Below are 10494 nucleotides of genomic sequence, written 5' to 3' on the forward strand. Positions count from 1 at the left end.
CCTAGACTTTATATAAAACCATACATCCTATGAGTGACGAGAAAGAAGAACTGAGGCAAAGGGAACTAACGGGACTGAGGCTGGTGGAAGAGGGGACGTTCCCCAAACAGACTATGACTATGTGGAAATTCCCCTATGAAACCCAGTGTAAATTTTAAAAGAGGTGGTGGGGGCAGACAGCAGGACTCGGTTTTGGTTTTGAGACTGGTTCTGACTGGCCTAAGACTATGTAGGTCAGGCTGGCCGCAGATTCCTAGAAAATGGCTGCCTCTGCCTTCCAAGTCCTGGGACTTGAACTTGGGTCCTCTGTCAGTCTTGGTGGCAATTTTCTTTATCCGGTGAGTCATCTTGAAGGCCCTTGTTTCAGACTTCTTTACTTTGAAGCAGGGTCTCGTGTAACCCAAGCTGGCCTTGAGCATACTGTGTAGCCTGCCTTAAACTCATAATCTTCCTGCTCCACCTCCCAAGACCTAGGACACGGGTGTAAGCCACCACACTTGGCTCAGACAGTTTTGTACCAATCTTCCTGTATCTTCTGGGTGGTAAAAGAACAGTGTGCTCTGACACTGCTGACCCAGTACTGTTTTCCCCTTAAGCTTGGAGACTAACTCCTGACCTACTGGTTACTTCATCGGATTCACCCCTTAAATCACCCTGCTTTATCCAGAAACACCCAAACTGTTGGAGAGGCAGCTAGGAGACCTGGTCCTCCCACCTCCACGACTGGCATCTATGAATAAACTATCTTTCTCCAAACCTGCCCTGGTGACCAGCATTCAGGTGGTTTTAGAGGCCTGCCTTGGTAACAGGAGAGATGCTCACCCTCTCAATCATGCAGAAAAATAATAGTCCCTATGCACTTAGAAGTTAAAGCATCAAGGACTGGAGTTGTGGCCCAGGATACCACCCCAGTGCCTCATAAGCCAGGCAGGTGTGCTTCACACCTGTAACCTCATCTTCCGTGAGGATAAAGAATTTTAAGGAACAAGGCAATCAATCCGCCCAGGCTGATGAGCAGATAGGATTAGTAACACCTCCAGGTGTGCTAATGAGAAAGCGTCTCATAGCCCAGGATAGCCTCAGACGCCACTCGGGGTGCTGGGACGACAGACATGCACCACCAAGCCTGGTTTACGCAGTGCTAGCTGTTGTACATTCTAGGTAAGCACGCTACAAACTGAGCTAAACTCCAGCCGTCAAATAATATGCTTAAATAGATGGTTTTCCAGCCCACTGGCGCACCTCCGTGTAGGCATGCATGCTATCGAAGTAGAGAGTAGAAAGTCAGGGGGCCACATATGAAAGTGACAAGCTTCAGAGTGGCAGAACAAACCTAAGGGGAATGACTGAGCAAAGCACGTGGCCCCCGGGTTAGGCAATGTTACATAGCTGCCTACTGAATCAGCCAGAACACCCCGCCGCCACCATCCAACCCGCTGTACCTCCAGCGCCAGCCTGCAAAACTTCACGTGGCCGCCAGGAGGAGCCTTTAAAACACTGATGATAGAGCCAAATCCTCCGGCCCGTGGGGTGGTGGTGGGGTTTCAAACCTCAGTTCCACCTGGTTCTGTCCCCGTTCATTAAAAAAGTCCAGACACCGGCCAGCTTTCTGTCCCTTTCATCTTAAAGCTCCCGCTCCGCACTCGAGTGTGCACCCGCCGGCTCCGGTTCATGCAGCTCTTGTGGATGTCCCCCCAGTTCTGTATCGTCATAAAACATTCCTAGTGTTAACCTAGAGCAGGAATTTGAGTTCCAGAAAGGCTGAGACTCCTTGTGTGGACTTTGCAAGTTCCTGGGCTACTTGACGATTTATTTGGACACATGATGGGTGCACATTATGCGACAATAGGCGCCCTGGAGCCGCCAGTTAGAGAACCTCCTTGGAAATGAAATGTTTTCCTCCGGCTCCCTTGATAAGTAACTACGGGAGTTGGTTTACAAATGCTGATTCCGCCGCCCGCGCAAAACCGGCATGCCACGCAGGGTCCTTCCTGGGGCGTGGGTTTTCCATTCAGTGGGGATGAAGGACTGGGTCTCTTGTGTTGCTTTCTGACCTAATTTAATGCAGGGTTTTTTGTTTTGTTTAAATAAAAGTCAAAAAGTGGAGATGCCGGGGATTGAACCCGGGGCCTCATACATGCAAAGCATGCGCTCTACCACTGAGCTACATCCCCTAGCGGTGGGCAGGGTTTTCCGAAATGGTGATGGTGATCAAACACACGCTGCTGTAAAGTCCGATTTCGGCTCGTGACGTTGGCGTCATGAGCTGAGGTCTCAGAAAGAAGGGAGGGAGAAAGAGAGAGGAAAAGAAACAGAGAAAAAAAATCGAAGGAACAAAAGAGAAAGAATATAGAAGAAAAGGAAACGTAAGTGCAAGGCCTTACATTTATCCGTCTATAGTTACTTGTCTGGGAAACTTTCAGTATGGTTCGTCCTCGTTAGTATAGTGGTGAGTATCCCCGCCTGTCACGCGGGAGACCGGGGTTCGATTCCCCGACGGGGAGACCACACGCTAGGTTTTGCATTTCACAAATCCCTGGAGTTTTGTACCGCGGATCAGACAGACTCTCGGTCTCTTTACCCTTTCCTACTTTCGTGAATTAAAATTCAAGGACCTCCTAAGTTCACTTGGGTTCGTATATGTGTACGATGGAGGTCCAGCCCTAGGCATCTGGCTAATGCCAACTCCAAAGAGTGTGTCCCAGCCTGCCCACAGGGCTGACTCTACAGAGACCCCTTCCTCCTTCTCCAATTTCTCTTTCCCACCTTACTCCATTTTTGTCGTGAATAGGTTTTGTCATTTATTTTTATTTATTTATTTGTAAAAGCCAAGGTAAAGCATGTTCTGAGAAGCATAAAGCAGGTGCCCACTTCTCACAAAGGTTTTGTTTTTTAATTCTTGCTTGGCCTGTAACCCTGGCAGGCCTTCAACTCCAGGAACAATTGTCCTGCCTCAGCCTCCCCAGTGCTTAGCTTACAGAACTTCATTTCCTCCGCTCCCATTTCTTTGTTTTGTTTTTTGAGGCAAGACTTTACCCAAAATGACTTTTTTTTTTTAAGATTTGTTTATAATTTTATGTGTTTCGCCCGCGTGTATGGATGCGCACTACGGACATCCCTGCTGTTTGTAGATGACAGCCAGAGGGGCCAGGTTCCCTGAAACTGGAGTTGATGGTTGTGAGCCTGAACTCAGTCTCAGTTCTGTCCAGGAAAGCCCAGTGTGAGGATGGATGGGTACTGTAGCCTGGCTGTGTGACCTGCAGCTGCCAAAGCCATGTCGAAGCCCCCAAAGCTGGGAGTGCCAAACAATAGAAAGGTTAAGTCCTCTGGGACTGGAGGCTGCAAGCCCATAGTTCTGTGTGTGTGTGTGTGTGTGTGTGTGTGTGTGTGTGTGGTGTGTGTTTCCTCTGTGTGTGTGTGTGTCTGTTTGTCTGTCTTTCCTCTCCCAACTGCTTCTTATCATAAGACCCACCCCAATGACTCCACATAGCTGTAGACATTCTTTAAGGTCACGTTCTGGCGCATTACATACATACACATTGTCAGAGCTGAGACACGTGACTTTTGGCGGGTACACTTAGGGGACCTAGGTATGCTAAATCGACTGACTTTGCTTGCTCGGAAAGACGACAGTGCCTGAGGTCAGCTTTCCACCCAACCATCATGCCAACTCTTGGCCATAATCTTCACCCCTTCCCACCCCCAATTCCAGATCAAGGCCGTCAAACAAGGTCCCTTTCCTCCTCCTAGGTCCCCTCAAAGTCCCTCTCTAGGCCCGCATCTGCAGGCGTGGCCCAGACACCACAGCTCTGGGTTGGACCGCCACACCATCACTCACCCCTCCTGGATGAGGCGGCCTGTGGGCATGCTTTCAGTAGTCGGGGAAGACCTGTGTTGTGATTCACTCCCCAGGGGCTTCCTTCCAGCTCTGCCGAAAACCTAATCTTTCTTCTGGCCACTACGGGGACCTCACTTTTATCCCCCTGGTCCCCAATACAAGCCTTTCCCTTTCTGATCACCGAAGAGAAGGAAGCAGGTAGAGCCTGGAGTGTTTATTCGTCTAGCCAGCGTTTGTTACCACCGGGTGCCTGGCAGTGGCCTGCGTGTGACCAAGGGATGAAACACAGGTAGTGTAAATTTCCAGGCTTCGGATCTTAGAAAAGCCAAGGAAGCAAAACTTTCGAAACGACAAGAAGGAGAACAAAAGAACACAGTAACAGCGGCTGCCGAAATAGCTCAGTTGGGAGAGCGTTAGACTGAAGATCTAAAGGTCCCTGGTTCGATCCCGGGTTTCGGCAGCTACTTACTTTTGTGCATTATTTCCCTTCCAATTTACTAAATGTTTTTATATTTTTTTCTCAGAAGCCCTGAGCACCGTGCACTAAAGCCAAAGGTCCTGAAAACTTCCCAACTTCTCCCTTTTTGGGCGAATCGAAGTGTTCCTAAAGCGCCTTATGCCGAAGCATGTGTTAGTCACTGTGATTTTTGTTGATGTCTGCTGGCGTCTATTTATTGATGTCTGAGATCTGAATCCAGGTGTCAAAATTAAAAAATCAAGTAGAAAATGGACATTTCAAGGGTGAGTTTCAATCCAATCAGATTATTTTTTGCTTTCATAAGCTAATAGGTCAAGGAAATTTAAAGCATCTTAAGAGAGGTTCTTGCCGAGCCTGCGAATAGCTCTCTTCCTCGTTAGTATAGTGGTGAGTATCCCCGCCTGTCACGCGGGAGACCGGGGTTCGATTCCCCGACGGGGAGATTGCAAGTTTTTTTTTATTAATTCCGTTTGTGTTTTTCAAAATCCGTCTTCCAACCTATTTAAATTCTTCAACTCCCACGGACAAACTTCATCCTGCCGCAAAAGAACAATAAGCTCTACCCTCACTGCTGGGCCACGTCCTCTTTCACGTGAGCTCAGCTTGGGTAGCTGGTCACAGAAAAGTTGCTGTACCTCGGTGTCCCTGGTCCCCTCAATCACACGATGGAGGCCCAGACCCGGCTCACTCTGCCACCTACACTGTGTCTCCTTACTCCAGCCTCTGCCCACACACAACCTTCTGATGTCTGTCAATTTGAAACGTTTCCTTGTCCCTTTTCCATTGTACATGTTCCCAAACTGTCACCATCCTTCAGTTCATTTATTCTCTTGTGGGCCCCTTTAGGGAGGTTGGGTGGTCAGTAAAAAGGAGCCAAACACGAGAACTGAGAATCATTCCACGCTGAGGGAATAGCGAGCGCAAATCCCTGTGGGGAGGGAGAGGAGCAACCTCGGCTTGTTCCTTGAGCCTTGTTCAAAGCCGGACACTTTTTTATCTGCCGGGTTCTCTCCCAGCGCGTCGGACCCAGAGGAGGAAGGGCCAGACCGGTTGCCCATGGACTCCTCTCTTCCCTGTGAGCAACGCAGTCTCTATCCCCCTGAGACCCAAGGACAAGATGATGTATGTGGGACTTCACGCAGTGGGCAGGGGGATGACGGTGTAGGATGCAGCAGCTCCTTGCTACAGTCCACACCAGCGACCACTGACACATCTCGTTCTAGAACCTATACAGGCTCTATCCTTGTCGCCTGTCCTAGTGAGCAGGGTTGGTTGGGTCCGTCCGTGTCTCACTTGAGGCTCAGAGAGGTCTGGCAACGCCAGCTGCTATGCCAACCTTCTTGCAGACGGCGCTAGGCTGCAGTTGCTGCGAGCGCGCTAATGAGTATCGGTGTCAGGCAGATCATTTGAGGGTGCAGTATCCACGCCGGAAGTGATAGGCAATCCCCAGGTGTAGCGACTCCCAAAGAACAATCCCCCGGCCCCCGACAATGTTCACAGAGATAGTACAGTCTGAGTCCTTGCTCCAAATTTGAGCCCTAATTGTGGGGTCTGCAACCCCCACAATTTTCATATCCAGAAATATGGATATTTCCATGTCATTTTCATTTCCAGAAAATTCTTCCAGGAGAAGGGCAGGTGAAGGGAGGGAGGGAGAGACAGAAATACACAGAGAAAGGGGGGGGGGGGGAGAGAGAGAGGGAGAGAGAGAGAGAGAGAGAGAGAGCGCAAAGATGCATGTTTTAATAGTGACATGGAGGGAAAAGAGAGAGGAAGGGCTTCAAGCAGGGTTATAAACTCAGTCATCGAGGTCGGAAAGTATGGAAGCAGAGAATTCTGGTGAGGAACACTGAGGTCAAGTCCTTATTCATTGGGGTTTTATTTTTGTTTTATTTCTACTTTGTTCTCTGATTCGGGCAAAATTTTAGCTTGTATCAACGCAATAACGATAACGTTTGTTTGGTAAATATAAGACAATTAATTTTGCTAAGCCCTCAAAACCCACGCAAATTTAATTTAGAGGAAGACAAAAAAAAAGTTATTCAGAGTATAGCAGAGATTTTCCGAGAGGGTGCAACGGCATGTGGGGGATGTAGCTCAGTGGTAGAGCGCATGCTTTGCATGTATGAGGCCCCGGGTTCGATCCCCGGCATCTCCACTTTCTTTTCCTTTTTTTTTTTTTTTTTTTTTTGATTTCTGGGTTTTGCAACTAAAATAGAGCCAGGAAAGACATTCTTATAAGGATTGCCACGAGGTAACCTCTTGGAACTGAGAATTTTACCTGTAAAAATTTAAATACGCGTTGCTGGAGGAATCAAAAGAGAGTAGGCAGCAGGGAAAAGTGAGGACGGTACGGGTGTGGAGATTGCTGCACCAGAAAGGACCATCAGAGGATTTTGCGTGCATGACATTGAACCCCGGGGCCTTTGCGTGCTTAGAGACGCACGGTACCTGCGTGTTTTACCATCCAATTAAAGGTGCACTTTAGTGCTGTCTATACTAAAACTGGAACGATACAGAGATTAGCGTGGCCCCTGCGCAAGGACGACACGCAAATTCGTGAAGCGTTCCATTAAAAAAAGAAAGAAAGAAAGAAAAGAAAAAGAAAAAAAAGGCACTTTAATAAAAATAAAGCAAGCACGACTCTAATCCAAGTACTCGGGAGACAGGTGGATCTCTGAGTTCGATGCCAACAGGTCTTGGCCTACAGAGTGAGTTCCAGGACAATTAGGGCTTTAAATGCTAAAAAAAAAAAAAAAAAAAAAAAGACAGACAAAACAAAATAAAAAACATAAAGCATAAATGAAAACAACTAAACAAATAACAGAAAATCAGATCTAGAGAAAGCAAGGCCTTTGTTTTTCTTTATTTCTTTATTTACCTTTTGAGACAAGACCTCATTAAACCACTCTGACTGTCCTGGAAACTACTGTGGAGACCAAGTTGGCCTTGAACTCATAGAGATCGCCTGCCTCCTTATTGCTGGGACTTAAAGCTTAAACCACTGTGCCTGGCCCTTTATTTTATTTTTAAATTATTACTTTGTGTTTTATTTCACCTGCATCGGTTTTTTTCTGCATGTTTCTAGGTACCATGTGCTTGGAGTGTTCAAGGCCAGAAGAGGGTGTCAGGTCCCCTGGATCTAGAGTTACAGATGGTTGGGAGCAGTCGCGTGGTGCTGGGAACTGAACCTAGGTCCTCTGCAGGAACAGCCAGTGCTTGTAACCCCAGGCAGTAAATATTTGTCATTGTGCCAATATGAGTGCACACCTTTAATCCCAGCACTTCGGAGGCAGAGGCAAGCTGGTCTACAAGAGCTAGTTCCACGACAGTTATGGCTGTTACATAGAGAAACTGTCTCAAAAAAAAACAAAAATAAACAAACAATGTCTTCGTATCGTATTCATCCCTCACATTGCCCCTCCAGTTCCTCCAGGATCATCCTATCCCCATGTCCCATCCTCCCAAACTCATGCCCCCCCCCATATATATGTACACTCACCGAGTCCAATTTGTGCTCCCCGTATACCATGGGTGGGGCCATTCGCTGGAGTATGGTCAGCCTACCAGGGACCCTCCCTTCCTGTCAGCCATCAACTTTGCATAGCTTCTGAGCCCCTTCTCCATCAAAGCTGACTGTTGACTGGCTCCTGTGAAACAGTTTTACACCGCAGCTCTGGCTGACTTGGACCTCACTATGTAGACAAGGCTAATCGGGAACTCACAGAGATCCACCTGCCTCTGCCTCTCAAGTGGTCAGATAAAAGGCATAAATCAAAACTACCAGCTTATTTTATTTAAAAAAAAAAGTGGGGTGGAGAGAGAGGGAGAGAGAGAGAGAGAGAGAGAGAGAGAGAAACAGATCTCTTAGAGCATTCCTGTACCTACTTGGTGTTGCTTGGTCTCCTCATGTGGATATTGGGAACCAAACACGGGTCTCTGCAAGAACCATAATTGCTCTTATTCGCTGAGCCATAAGAAAAAACGTAATGTTCTCCCAGGCTCCATCCCTGCTTAAACCCTTCTGCCCCACTATTTATTCCCCCTTCTTTCTCTTTCTTTCCTTCCTTCCTTCCTTCCTTCTTTCCTTCCTTCCTTCCTCCCTTCCTTCCTTCCTTCCTTGAGACAGGGTCTCTATATGTAGCTCTGGCTGTCTTGGAGCTCACTGTTAGACCAGGCTGGCCTCAAAACCCCCAAGACATCCACCCGCCTCTGCCTCTCCAGTGCTGGGATTAAAGATGTGCGCTACCACACCCAGCTTCGCTTTCCATTTCCTTACTTCATGTCTTCTATTACCCTGCCACTGCTATTCATAAAGCCCCGTTTTTCCTCCTTCTATACCCCCTAGTTTCTTACAGTTCATATATAAAAATTAGAAAATAACATTCCCATATAAAAGAGAACATGTGATGTTTGTCTCTCTTAGCCCAAGTTACTTCACTTAATATGATATTTTTTCAATTTCATCTATTGTCCTGCAAATTGAATAATTTTGTGTTTCTTCCTGGCTGGCTTTTGTTAATTGTCGCCAATGTCACACATGTAAACAAGGGATCTTGCTGTTAATCCCATCTCTCGCTCCCATTTTCAACACCCTCATTCCCAATCTACCCTTTTTCCCTTTTATGTCAAAGTTTTTCTCAGTTATTTTTAAAGATTTATTTACTTTTATGTGTGGGTGTTTGCATTTGCACCACGTGTGTGCCTGGTGCCTGAGGAGGCCAGAAGAGGGTGTCAAATCCCTTAGAACTAAAGCCAGCGCTCTTACCTGCTGAGTCATTTCTCCTGCCTATTATCATATTTGAAACAGGGTCTCACTAAGTACCCCTGCTCTTGACCTCACCATGTAGACCAGGCTAGCCTCAAACTCAGTGACCCACCTGCCTCTGCCTCCTGAGTGCCGGGCAAAGTTTTTATTTTTGAGACAAGATACTAACATGTCTCACCAATTATGGGCTGACACACTGGCTTAATGAGTTGGGGGAAGGTTCTTTCTCCCTAATGTCAACAAGGGTTAAAAAGACGTTGATGGTGATTTTTAAAACGATCTCTGTCTGCTCTGACAGGAAGCTAATAACCTGCTTCTGTTTTATCCTTTATCCTTTTACCAATACCAATACTCGGGATAAGGTAAAACACCAGGAGGGGTCGTCATTGCCAAAGGCTTTGCTAGGAGAGGGGCTTCTTCTGTAAAACTTTAAGACAATTCTGAAGACATTTCTGAAACCTCTCAGTACTTCCCCTCCCCACTGGGAACCAAGGACCTAACAGCTACACATGCATGTACTGAGATGTTGGGAACTTTCCATCTCCCTGAATAGGGGCAAGATAACCCTTAGGTATTGACTGAGTGATGTTTTGACTCAGGCCCTGGGAAAGGGGCAAAGTGACCCTCAGATGTTTTCCCTTACCTCATCTGATCTGGCAACCACTCTCCAGCCAATTATTGGTAATAGCCCTTTTGAATAAGCCAATCATAATAGTTAAAGAACAACCCCCAGACACCCCTTTCTTCTGTGGTTTTTCCCTTTAAAAATAGCCTGTACCAGACATTCGGAGTCTTCTAGCCTCCCGAATGCTGAGACCCTGTCATGACAGAACTAATAAAATCCTCATGCTTTTACATCAGCTGTGGTAGTGAGAGACGGTCTCTGGGGGGGCGACTCCTCCTCCTCGGTAATTGGACTCTAGGGGCCAACACTCCAAAGAGTTATGAATTGGTGAAATTTGTTCTTTCTTTCTTTCTTTCTTTCTTTCGTTTTTGTTTGTTTTTTCAAGACAGGGTTTCTCTTTGTAGCCCTGGCTATCCTGGAACTAGCTTTGTGGACCAGGCTGGCCTTGAACTCACAGAGATCTGCCTGCCTCTGTCTCCCAAGTGCTGGAATTAAAAGCACGAGTCACCAATGCCCAGCAAAAATATGGCAGAGCTCTGGGAATCCTTCAGAAGAAGGGAAGGAAGGATTGTAGGACATGGTGATGTCAAGGGCACCATGGGAAAACCCACAGAACTAACAGGAGCTCATAAGGGCTCACAGAGACTGAACTGACAAACAGGAATTGTGCAAAAGACTGACCTAGGCCCTCTGCATATATATGTTACATTTGTGTAGTGTGGTCTTCTTCATGTAAGACTCCTAACAGTGAGAGCAGGGATGTCTCTGACTCTGTGGCCTGCTTT

The 10494-nt window shown here is 47.1% G+C and overlaps 5 non-coding genes and 1 pseudogene across 5 annotated transcripts; 5 read left to right on the plus strand and 1 right to left on the minus strand.

Moving 5' to 3' along the window:
• Positions 1-2102: 2102 nt before the first annotated feature.
• On the minus strand, positions 2103-2174 carry Trnaa-ugc. The gene has a single exon. It is a non-coding gene; the product is annotated as a tRNA-Ala (tRNA).
• A 258-nt stretch (positions 2175-2432) lies between these two features.
• Trnad-guc lies at positions 2433-2504 on the plus strand. Its single transcript has one exon. It is a non-coding gene; the product is annotated as a tRNA-Asp (tRNA).
• Positions 2505-4225: 1721 nt separating this feature from the next.
• Trnaf-gaa lies at positions 4226-4298 on the plus strand. The gene has a single exon. It is a non-coding gene; the product is annotated as a tRNA-Phe (tRNA).
• A 388-nt stretch (positions 4299-4686) lies between these two features.
• Positions 4687-4758, plus strand: Trnad-guc. The gene has a single exon. It is a non-coding gene; the product is annotated as a tRNA-Asp (tRNA).
• A 1644-nt stretch (positions 4759-6402) lies between these two features.
• Positions 6403-6474, plus strand: Trnaa-ugc. The gene has a single exon. It is a non-coding gene; the product is annotated as a tRNA-Ala (tRNA).
• Positions 6475-6795: 321 nt separating this feature from the next.
• LOC121446660 lies at positions 6796-6895 on the plus strand (annotated as a pseudogene).
• The last annotated feature ends 3599 nt before the right edge of the window (positions 6896-10494 follow it).

The sequence above is a fragment of the Microtus oregoni genome, unplaced genomic scaffold, assembly GCF_018167655.1.
Source record: "Microtus oregoni isolate MIOR12 unplaced genomic scaffold, Mior012 000003F_ref0000135, whole genome shotgun sequence".
Classification (NCBI taxonomy): Eukaryota; Metazoa; Chordata; class Mammalia; order Rodentia; family Cricetidae; genus Microtus; species Microtus oregoni.